Source organism: Tupaia chinensis, unplaced genomic scaffold (assembly GCF_000334495.1).
Source record: "Tupaia chinensis unplaced genomic scaffold, TupChi_1.0 Scaffold143796_1, whole genome shotgun sequence".
NCBI classification, from domain to species: domain Eukaryota; kingdom Metazoa; phylum Chordata; class Mammalia; order Scandentia; family Tupaiidae; genus Tupaia; species Tupaia belangeri.
Window position 1 is genome coordinate 2,227,578 of NW_006203646.1, and position 10,770 is coordinate 2,238,347.

The window sequence follows — 10,770 nt, forward strand, 5'->3', positions numbered from 1 at the left end:
TTTTTGCTATAGAGTGCATGCTCTCAGTGGAGAGACAGAGAGACAGCGAGAAGTCACCCCCTCACACCACCCCCACCTCCTCTATCCTCCTCTTGGGATCTTGAGCATGCACGCACTTGTGTCTGGCGTGAATTTTAAGTTGCCAAGTCTGGGATTCGAACCACAGTTGACTATGTGGGAGTCCAGCAATGTAACCATTATGCCATCTTCTGGTCCTGTTAACTTTGAGATTAACAAATTTGCCCAAAACACCTAGACCAGAAAAAGCCAAAACAGGAAGAAGAGCCTGGCCCTCCTGCTACTTCATTGGTTGCCCTTTGCCCAGATTCTGAGGCTCCATCACTATTTTCAAGATAACAGCACAGATGGAAGTACTGGCCTTGTGTTTTGTGAAGGCACAGCTGCTGCTTGATAGAAAACATCCTGCCCATTGTTAAGTTACAAGAGCCAGGACTTCATGACTATTTTAAATAATAATGGCCAATTATGACTTCCTTTGTATTTATTAGGACAACACTGTAAGTGAGAAATTGTGGTGTCCTTGGGGAGATGGGGGATTTAATTCCATGGGAATCCCATTGTATTTTCCCACTATGGCTCTCTTTGCTGAGGAGGAATCCCATTCATCATCTGACATCTACCATGACATTTATAGTCTTGTTGAAACTGTTTGCCGTGTTGATGGGCTGCTGGCTTGAGTTGTCTGAGCTCGGAGCTTTGGTGAGGCAGTGAAGCGAGGAGTCTGCTGGCTGGGGAGCCCAGTTGTCTGGATTCAAGGGCTGACTGAATTTTTTGTATGAGCGTAGAAAGATCATTCTCCATCTTGTGACCTTAGTCAATGAAAGAAAGGGGTTTAAAGGTTTGGTTCAGACAAACTTTAAAGGCTTTCCCAGCTGTGACATTATATTATTTTAATAATTTGATACCTATTTCATACCCGGCCAAAGGGAAGTCACTCCTTTGCTGACATTTGTTTTGGTGCGCTTTGCAGAGTCTTCTTGTGTCTGCATGCTGATGGCATAGTGGGCAGCTTTCCCTTTACAAAGTGAAATTCTAGTCAGCTGAGCTTTCAGTGAACAACTTCAAATTGTCAGCTTTGGCTAGTCACTCAGGATCATTCTCTTCACTCTGTCTTTTGACCCTGGGATCTGCCTGGGCCTGTCCAAGAGGATTCAGACTTACATGGAACCATATTCTGTCTTCTTTGAAGGTGAGAAACATGCTAGAGACTGCGTAAGAAAAAAAAAGATATATTAAACACGCCAAAAATTGTATTTGGCATATAATGGAATGCAGAAATTGTTAGTGTTTTTCTGATCTGTTGCCTAATCTATAGAGAATGGATTCTCTATGAACTTCAGGATGGGAGAGATAAGAGGAGAATTCATTAAGGAGACCTCACAGGGTACCTGGGGTCTCGTGGTGTCCCTGAGATCACTCACTTGGTAACTGCCACCAAAAAAGTGAAGGCTTGATTCTTCTTGGCTAGGCTGGTATAAGAGTTGTAGAAATGATTGAGATTATACTGCTTAGCTCAGGGAAATAGCACTGGCCTGGGAGTTGGGGCTCCAGAGATTTAATAACTGGATGGCTCACTTTGGGTAAGGACTTGCTTCCTCTAAGCCTGAGATTTCTTCTGGTGTTCCATATATGAATTTTGACACTGGTCCATGCAGTCATATGAGGGAGAACCTCACCCCTGGCTACTGCATGGGGCCTTCTCGATTTCCTAGTCTTGTCTGGGGAGCCCACTCAGCCTGAAAGGAGCAATTACAAGCTGTAATCAGAGGCACATGAATCAGAGATTCCTTCTCTTTAAATATTTTGACTCGCTTGTCATTTATTGGAGCTCTAATCTATATTTATGTCTCAGTCTTTCTGAAATGGATTTCAGAAGGAACAGGAAAAGTGGGAGGGGAGATGGAAGCTTCCCTTTTCTGGACAATTAGCTAGGATTGTTTACAAGAGGTTGCTTTTACCCTTTGGTGATTGTGTGGTCCCCTCTTCTTGTTGTCCCTACTAACATTAATTATGATTTTAGCTGCCGATATTTGGGCTGCCCTCTGTAATGATGAGGAATTGTGTGGTGATTCTGAGGCAGCCACCATGGCAGTACCGTTTGAATATTAGAACCTGAAAGTTGCTTCAATGGGGTCCCTGGTATGGGATGTAGCTTCCATCGTGCACAGCCTTCACTGTCTCTCCTTTGAGTAGTGGGAAGGGAAGCATGAACAACCCAGGAAGGGGAAAAAGGTACAGAGGACACAGGGAAAGGCTCTGAGGTCTGACCGTGGGTGAATACACCTAAAGCTCAACACTATCTTAATATTAGCAGTAATCACCATTTTTCAAGATTGCTTTGAGTCTGCTATTTTATAGGCGAAGAAGCAAGGCTTGGTGAGGTTACATAATATGTCTCACCTCACTCCTTGGCCAAGCCGTCTACAACTGGAGAACATAGTCACTTGTCCCATTACATCTATACGCTTAAATTTGGAAAGGAAAGTCATCTGGGGCCACAGTGGCTGATTAGCATCTGAAGAAAACAGCCCTGACTCTACCTTTATAATCCTAATCACGAACCACAGCCATTTCCCTCGGGTTTATGATGAACCTTGCTGTACTTGATAAATACGGAAATACATGATTTCTTGAAATTCTCACAATTTTTATAATGAAGTGAATACTATTTTATAGGTGAAGAAATTTAAGTTAAGAAATAAGATGCTACATGTTAGGGCCATGCCACCATTAAGTTGTAGAGCTAGAATTCAAAGATGTATTTTTAATTTTGTTTCCATTGTTGAACTTTCAACATCAATGACTTAGAAATTTCTTTATCAACTGGAGATTTACGTTGAGGGCATTTTCATGAATCTCAAAGTAACATTCTTATTAGTAAGTCTTTGTTGTCTTCTCCTTTGTAGAAATATATTTTGAGAAGTGGGTTACTCTTCAGTATATTAAATCCATGTGGCCCTAGTAATCATACATTTCCTGGCATGAACAAAACTTATTGCTAACTCTAATTCTCTTCCCTGCAGGGCTCACATCGCATTAATCTGTCTTCAGATTCTATAAAGCATTCTAATCCCATATGGTTCAAACGGAACCCGTTGCAGTGTTCTTCTCTTATCACTTGAACTCCAACTCTTCTTGCTTGTAAACACCCTCCCTCCACACCAAACCGCATTCTGACCTCTTCCCTTTCCCTTCTATGGCCCTCACTTATGCCCTCCATGCTAAAAACCCTAGTCTCCCTTTTTACTCTCTGAAAATAGTTTTTCATGGTTTCATGGTACTCTGGAAAGAAGTCTTTTTTTTTTTTTTTTTTTTTTTTGCCTGAGGAGGTGTTGCCATTCCCCTTCAAAAGAGTTGAGTGGAACCAGCAGTTAGCATAATGGCTATGTTGCTGGACTCTCATGTAGTCAACCGGTTCGCGTCCCGGTCCCAGGGGCTTAAACTCATGCCAGGCGCATGTGTGTGTGTGCCCAAGATCCCGAGAGGAGAATGGAGGAGAAGGGATTGCAGCGTGGCCATCCCCCGTGGGGGGTGATTTCTCGCTTTCTATCTCTCTGTCTCTCTCTGTCTTTCTGGCAAGTGCACGTGCCCTATAGCAAAAAGAAAAAAAAAAAAACCTCTCCAAAAAAAAAGAAAAAAAAAAAAGAATTGAGTAATGTAGTAAAGAAAAATGGATAAGCACTCTGAATGATTACAGTTAAAAAAACCCACAAATAATTTTTCTGATATATATGAGAAACTCAGAGTAAAAGAAAGTCACAGAGTGTGGGATTCCAGGTAATGACGTTTTCTGGATATTTCAGTAGTAATCTTTTTGCAGTATCTGACTCTACTTTCCTGAGCCTGTAAGAGTACCACACCACTCACACTCCTCGTTGACTGAAGATTTTTGCTTCCTAGAAAGATCTTATGGCACTGGCATTAGCTCTAGTCCACTTCCTCACTCTACTTCCTGAGACTCCTGCCACCTTCACCCCCTTCCCCAGCAAATAAGCTTTCTTGCAATAAGGTCACTCTGAGAGCAGTTTCCTTATTGTGTTAGATGTGAGTTCATTTCACAAACGAGCAATGACTACCTATACAACTAGGCCAAATCTGGTAACATCTCTGAATTTAATGGACCTATTTGTATATAGGCACTAATTCCTCATATTAATAGTGTCCCAAGCACATTTTCATTCTCATGGTTTTATTTTGTCTCCAGAAAGTTAAATTAATTAAAAAATTCCTTGCAGTCATCAAAGAACTTTTCATGTGCAAGGAATTTTGTGCCTTATGACACAAGATTGTGGTTTAGTCTCTGAACACCTCTATGGAGTAGGTACAGTTGTTCCATAGTCTCTGTAGGGGATTAGTTCCAAAACCCTGGAGGGTACCAAAATTTGAGTATGCTCAAGTTCCTTATATAAAATGCTGTAGTATTTCCACTCATATATTTAAAATCATCTTTAGATTACTTATAATACCTAATAAAATGTAAGTGCTATGTAAATCACTGTTATATTATTTAGGAACTAACAAAGAGAAAAAAGTTTGTATGCATTCAGTTGAGATGTAAACTGAGTTAAGAGCTCAAATATTAAACTTCTAACAAAGGGGGATAAAGTGTCCTTCCCATTTTTCAGGGAAGATGACTAAACTAAAGGGCTGGGAGATATGGCTCCCTCAGCAGCAGAAAAACGAACAAAAAGAATTGAGTAATGTAGTAAAGAAAAATGGATAAGCACTCTGAATGATTACAGTTAAAAAAACCCACAAATAATTTTTCTGATATATATGAGAAACTCAGAGTAAAAGAAAGTCACAGAGTGTGGGATTCCAGGTAATGACGTTTTCTGGATATTTCAGTAGTAATCTTTTTGCAGTATCTGACTCTACTTTCCTGAGCCTGTAAGAGTACCACACCACTCACACTCCTCGTTGACTGAAGATTTTTGCTTCCTAGAAAGATCTTATGGCACTGGCATTAGCTCTAGTCCACTTCCTCACTCTACTTCCTGAGACTCCTGCCACCTTCACCCCCTTCCCCAGCAAATAAGCTTTCTTGCAATAAGGTCACTCTGAGAGCAGTTTCCTTATTGTGTTAGATGCGAGTTCATTTCACAAACGAGCAATGGACTACCTATACAACTAGGCCAAATCTGGTAACATCTCTGAATTTAATGGACCTATTTGTATATAGGCACTAATTCCTCATATTAATAGTGTCCCAAGCACATTTTCATTCTCATGGTTTTATTTTGTCTCCAGAAAGTTAAATTAATTAAAAAATTCCTTGCAGTCATCAAAGAACTTTTCATGTGCAAGGAATTTTGTGCCTTATGACACAAGATTGTGGTTTAGTCTCTGAACACCTCTATGGAGTAGGTACAGTTGTTCCATAGTCTCTGTAGGGGATTAGTTCCAAAACCCTGGAGGGTACCAAAATTTGAGTATGCTCAAGTTCCTTATATAAAATGCTGTAGTATTTCCACTCATATATTTAAAATCATCTTTAGATTACTTATAATACCTAATAAAATGTAAGTGCTATGTAAATCACTGTTATATTATTTAGGAACTAACAAAGAGAAAAAAGTTTGTATGCATTCAGTACAGATGCAACAGTTGTAGACTTAACTAAATTGTACATGTCAGCTACAACATAATATTTTTGATTCTTGGTTGGTTGAATCCTCAATTGGTTGAACTCCAAGATGTGGAGGGCCAATTATATGTCATTATCCCCATTTTAAAGACTAGGAAACTAAGATTAAGTAACATATCCAAAATTGTATCTCTGAGATGTAAAGGAGACTGAGTTAAGAGCTCAAATATTAAACTTCTAACAAAGGGGGATAAAGTGTCCTTCCCATTTTTCAGGGAAGATGACTAAGGCCTAGGGCTGGGAGATATGGCTCCATCAGCAGCAGAATAACGATAAGGACTAGGGTTAGTTTTCCTTTAAGGATGGGGTTTACAGCACATAATCTTACATCCCTGCTCAAACCCCCAAGGAGGTAGAAACTTGCAAACCTGGAGCTGGTGACTCCCTGAAGCAAACTCCTTTTGGATGCAGCCTCCAGGCATAGCCCTACTCTCTGCCAAGGTCTGGAGGCTGCCAAGGTCTCTCCTCAAGCAGTGCTTCCTGCTGCTGACCCCTCTAAGTGAGCCTGCGGGCTCTGTGCCCGGGACCCAGCCTGGGATTTATAGCCTGGGCTGCCCTCACACCCCAGGGAGCCCTCCCACAGCTTCCTGACCCTGGACTGTGGCCTGAGACCCAAGGACCTGGCTTTCCCAGGAGGCATTGCTCCCTCATGGCAGACTGCCAACTGTGGGTGGGGTGGGCTGTAGCCTGGGGCAAGGGGAACCAGTAGAGAGGCAGCTTGATTCACTGCCCTGACCTTGGCAAAGAGAAGTGTTCAGAGGAGTCTGAGTCCCAGTGACCTGCCCCAGAAGCTTTCAGGGATTTTAGATTCTTGAACGAGCCCTGAATAACCCATGGCTAATCTGCTGCTATCCTCATTGCCAGAAAGCCCAAGCATGACACAGAGCCCTCCCACATGGAGCCCTCCTGCCCCAGAAAACCCTCTTCCCTCTTGGATGTACACACTTTAGTTCACATGCAGCACCCAGCAAGGTTACTTGAGGCAGGAAGGACAGCTGGGGAGAATGACACCAAACTCAAGTCAATGATTCAATTTTCCTTCCTCACTCCTTCCTAACCTATAATATATATGAATATCTTATCTCGTCTCTCCCATCCCAGAGCTAGAAAATTCTGGGTCCAAAAACCATCTCCCCTTGCTATTGGCTATATGACTGTCGGAAAACTACCTAACCTCTCTCTACTGCAGCTCTTTTTTCCCCCCTTCTCTTGTTTACTTATGAAAGAAAGCGTGCATGTACACAACAGGGTCTTGTCATGCCATTTCCCCAGCCTTCCAGCCTCTCAGGATTCTGGGTGTGCCTGTACCAGGCTGTTCTCAGGCCGACTCAGGATCTGAACCTGTGGTCAGCAGTGTGGCTTCCAGCTTTGCAGTGTAGCATGCTACTGCCTGATGGCCTTTCAGCTTTTTCTAATGATAGTATTTAATATTACCATTATGTGACATGGTAACAACATTAGCTAAAGGGATTTTACTTTATCTCCAAGAATACCAGGTACGTCATTTCAGATGAAGACTTTCTGGACTAAGCTCTTAATCAAGGCTCAGAAGACTTTTAAGAATAAAAATACAGGCATCACAACCATAAAAAAAATGTAACAGAGACCACGTGAGCATCAGTCCATGGGTACCTCTGTGTGTAAAGATATTTCTGTTCCCCCGAGTCACTCTATGTCCCTATGTATGTGTCCCTGTCTTCCTTTGTTGGTCACTGAGCAACATATTCACACTCTTTTCCCCCTTTGGTTCTTCAGCCCTTAAGAGAGAGGAAAATGGATTAGAAATTCAACACCCAAGCTCACAAGAAAGCAGGAAAATCCACTCTGATAGTGACGGGCTCAGGATCCCTGTGAGCAGGAGACTGGTGGCTGATGAAGCTGGCCATGGAGACATGTTGGACACACACTAGTTGGACGGTGCAGTTCCTAGAGAAGACTGGGGGCAACGGTCCTTTGCAGATATTTTACTGTCCCAGATTAGAGTTTGTCTGTACTGCACCAAGCCCCCGTTTGTCCCGCCAAATGGTTGAGTGTCACATATTAGCAACAGATAGCCAGATCCTAAAACTGGGAAATCAGAAACCTAGCTCTCCAAATGGGGGTACTTTATGATGTCAGGGAGGAGGGTTCAAATCCCTCGAATGCAGAAGACAATAAATAGGCTGCACGTTCTAAAAGTTCAAGGCTAATTATTCGAGCATGCTTCCAGATTGGGTGTGGAGAACTAAAGGCGGGAAAAATAGAAGAAAAAAGGCAAACAAACCTCTTATCTGGAATTCCTTCCCCTTAAGAAGTCACATCTGGAGTTCACTGCCTGCAGCAGGAGCCACAGACCAGCTCTGCACCAGCGTCTGGCGGTGGTGACCAAGTGCAGACTGTGCTGTGCAAGGGGCTGATAGAATTTTTCTCTGATAAATATTCCTGCCAAAGTTAGCTTTTGAGCCATGGTTCATAAATATACAGTATTCCAGCAGAAAAGTACAGAATGTCCTCCTGGGGTTGACAAGTAAATAGTTTCATAAATAACCCTCATGACACGTGCAAGATGTTAACATTTTTGAGGTTTTGGGCAGGGGCAGACGTGGATTTAATTGCTCGATTCAGTCTGGAGCCTCAACTGGACTTGGATGTTACCTCTTGGGGCTGGTGGAAATGTTTTTCTTGGCTTGGAAGCCCTAGTGTTGCTTGTTGGCACCCAGGACAAAGGCATCTCCTCAAAAGATTCTGGGCGGATCCAGAGCCCCGCACAGGTGCGTATCAAGGGGACCACAATGGACGTCACATAAAATGCACTCTCTAATGTAAGAGGAGGGCTGCTCAGAGCCACGGTACTGATTGCTTTCGAGGTATCGAGTGTCCATTCCGGGTGACGTCTACCTAAAAGGGGGAGAACATTCCAAAGAAATGTATGTTGATAGTATTTTTTTTTTTTAAAGCAGCACATTTTGGATAAATCCCACAGTAGGCCAGATCAAACACTGAGTGTATGGGGATTTTAGTGCCAGAAGCACAACTGGATCTTTAAGCCATTAGTGGGCAGACTGAGGTTGTTCAAAAATGTGTTTCACACTGACCCTATTGCATTTCTAGAATTCCCATCTCTGAAGTGCCTTGAGGTCGAGCCTACTCACATGCAGCACAGCGTGCTATCTGGGCAAAAGGAATGAAAACATTACACTTGCGATCTCCTTGATAATCATTTATGGGCACTTTGAAGTTTTCTAGGCCCTCCCACGTCTACTACCGCAATTGAAACCCAGAATAGCCTTGTGAGATAAACAAAGAAAGCTCGCCAATTCCATTTTTAAAAAACATTATATTTATTTGTTTACTTATTTTGATTTGACCAGAGAGAGATACAGAAGCCAGGTGAGAAAACTGGCCAGGGCTTCAAGGTAGTAAGTGACAGAACAGGATTCAAAGTTGGGCCCTTAGCCTCTTGCAGTTATGCCCACAAATGGCCTCATTGATTAGACATGCTAGGAAAGAGAGTGGAGAGCGGACCTGGAGGAATGAGCCCTGGGATAGGAAGATTTTTGAAGGAGGAAAAAGCAAAGGAAGGACCAGAGCACACTGAGGACTTTGTTCTGATGGGGAGCCAATAGCATCTGGTTTTCACTGAGTCTTAACCAGGGTTGGGAAAGATAACCAGCCGCATCTCCTGTGGCTGAAGCTGGTGGTAGACACAACCTCTAGATGCCCCAAGGTGTGAGAAGGGCCCTTGCTGGTCTCAACTATAACCCATTGACAGGCTCTGAAAATGATTCTGAATTCACCTGTAGAGACAGGAACTTAAAACATTTTTTTAGAGGTCTTTTCCTTAGGGCCTGTGCACTCACCAGAGAGAGAAACAGATAGAAACAGTGTGAGAGGGATAGTGAGAAATCACCCCCTGGGGGTGATGGCCACATTGCAATCCCTTCTCCTTCATTCTCCTCCTGGGATCTTGGGCACTCATGCACATGTGCCTGGTATGAGTTTCAAGCCACTGAGTCTGACATTCGAACCGTGGTTGACCATGTGGGAGTCTAGCGACAGATCCTCTACACCATCTGCCGGCCTCTTAAAACATGGTTTAAAAACAGGACAAGAAATCTCTCTAACCTCTTATTTACTAGGTAAATTTTATGTCTACACATTTGACCAGAAAGGTCTCAGTCAGCTCACATTGGAAATAAAGATAGAAAGAATGGCAATGACCACTGCCATCTGACTCCTGAGCCACGTACCAGTCTGAGTTGTACCCTTGATACACAGACCCAGTTTATTGAGTGAGCTGAGCTTAAATAGGAGATGGCTCTCTCTTTCTCTCTGAACACTACACTCTGAACCCCTGGAGACTCCCTCTAGCCCATGATGACAGACTGGACAGTCCATACTCTGCTTTCTCATCAGTTTAGCTTAACAAGTACTGTTTGGTCACTCATGCTCAATTTCAGGTATCAAATGGTCCCTTGAGGTTATTCCAAAACTTCAACCTCCCATCCCTTTCAAAGTCCTCAGTCCTTACAACCCCCAACTCTGGCTATCGGATTTTTGGAGTTGGGTCAGGAGGAGGCATGGCCTCTTTTCTTCATTCGTACTTAACTTTTTGTTTTTCTCCCCATCTCTGTGACTGTGAATTAGAGTAGGAGATAGGGATTAAATAAAAAGGACTCTCTTACAGGAATATGGAAATCAACCACTAGTACCCTCTTGGGGCGGATGTCCACTTGTTGACTCTCCTGGGCACACATGCAGATTCTCAAGGCCCTGGTTGACCTCCTGTGACATTGCTCAGCTCCTGCTCTGGTCATCCATTCCACAGCCTCTGATGGCTGGGGACCCGTCATAGGCGCCCAACTTGTCTGGATTCTGTAGCATCCTCTTGGCACATGGGAAACAAGCAGTTTGTGTTGCCAAGTAGACAAGCAGGCCCTTCCCTACCACGTTCTAACTCACTCACGGCCCTGTTGTATCATGTGACTCCACCGTACCTCCTGCCTTCTGAATTGACCAGGCTCTGTGGTCATGTATGCCACCAAATGCGTGCCTTACTATGCCAGGTGTTCTCCAACTGCTTTTTTTTTTTTTTTCTTTTTTGAGAGGTTTTTGCTATAGGG

General features: G+C 43.2%; 1 long non-coding RNA gene across 1 annotated transcript; it reads right to left on the bottom strand.

Annotated features, from left to right (window-relative positions):
• Positions 1–542: 542 nt before the first annotated feature.
• LOC114005434 (uncharacterized) lies at positions 543–8,051 on the bottom strand. Its single transcript, XR_003547286.1, has 3 exons — positions 7,932–8,051; positions 938–1,229; positions 543–830 (listed from the first exon to the last, which is right to left on the bottom strand). It is a non-coding gene; the product is annotated as an uncharacterized LOC114005434 (long non-coding RNA).
• Positions 8,052–10,770: the final 2,719 nt, after the last annotated feature.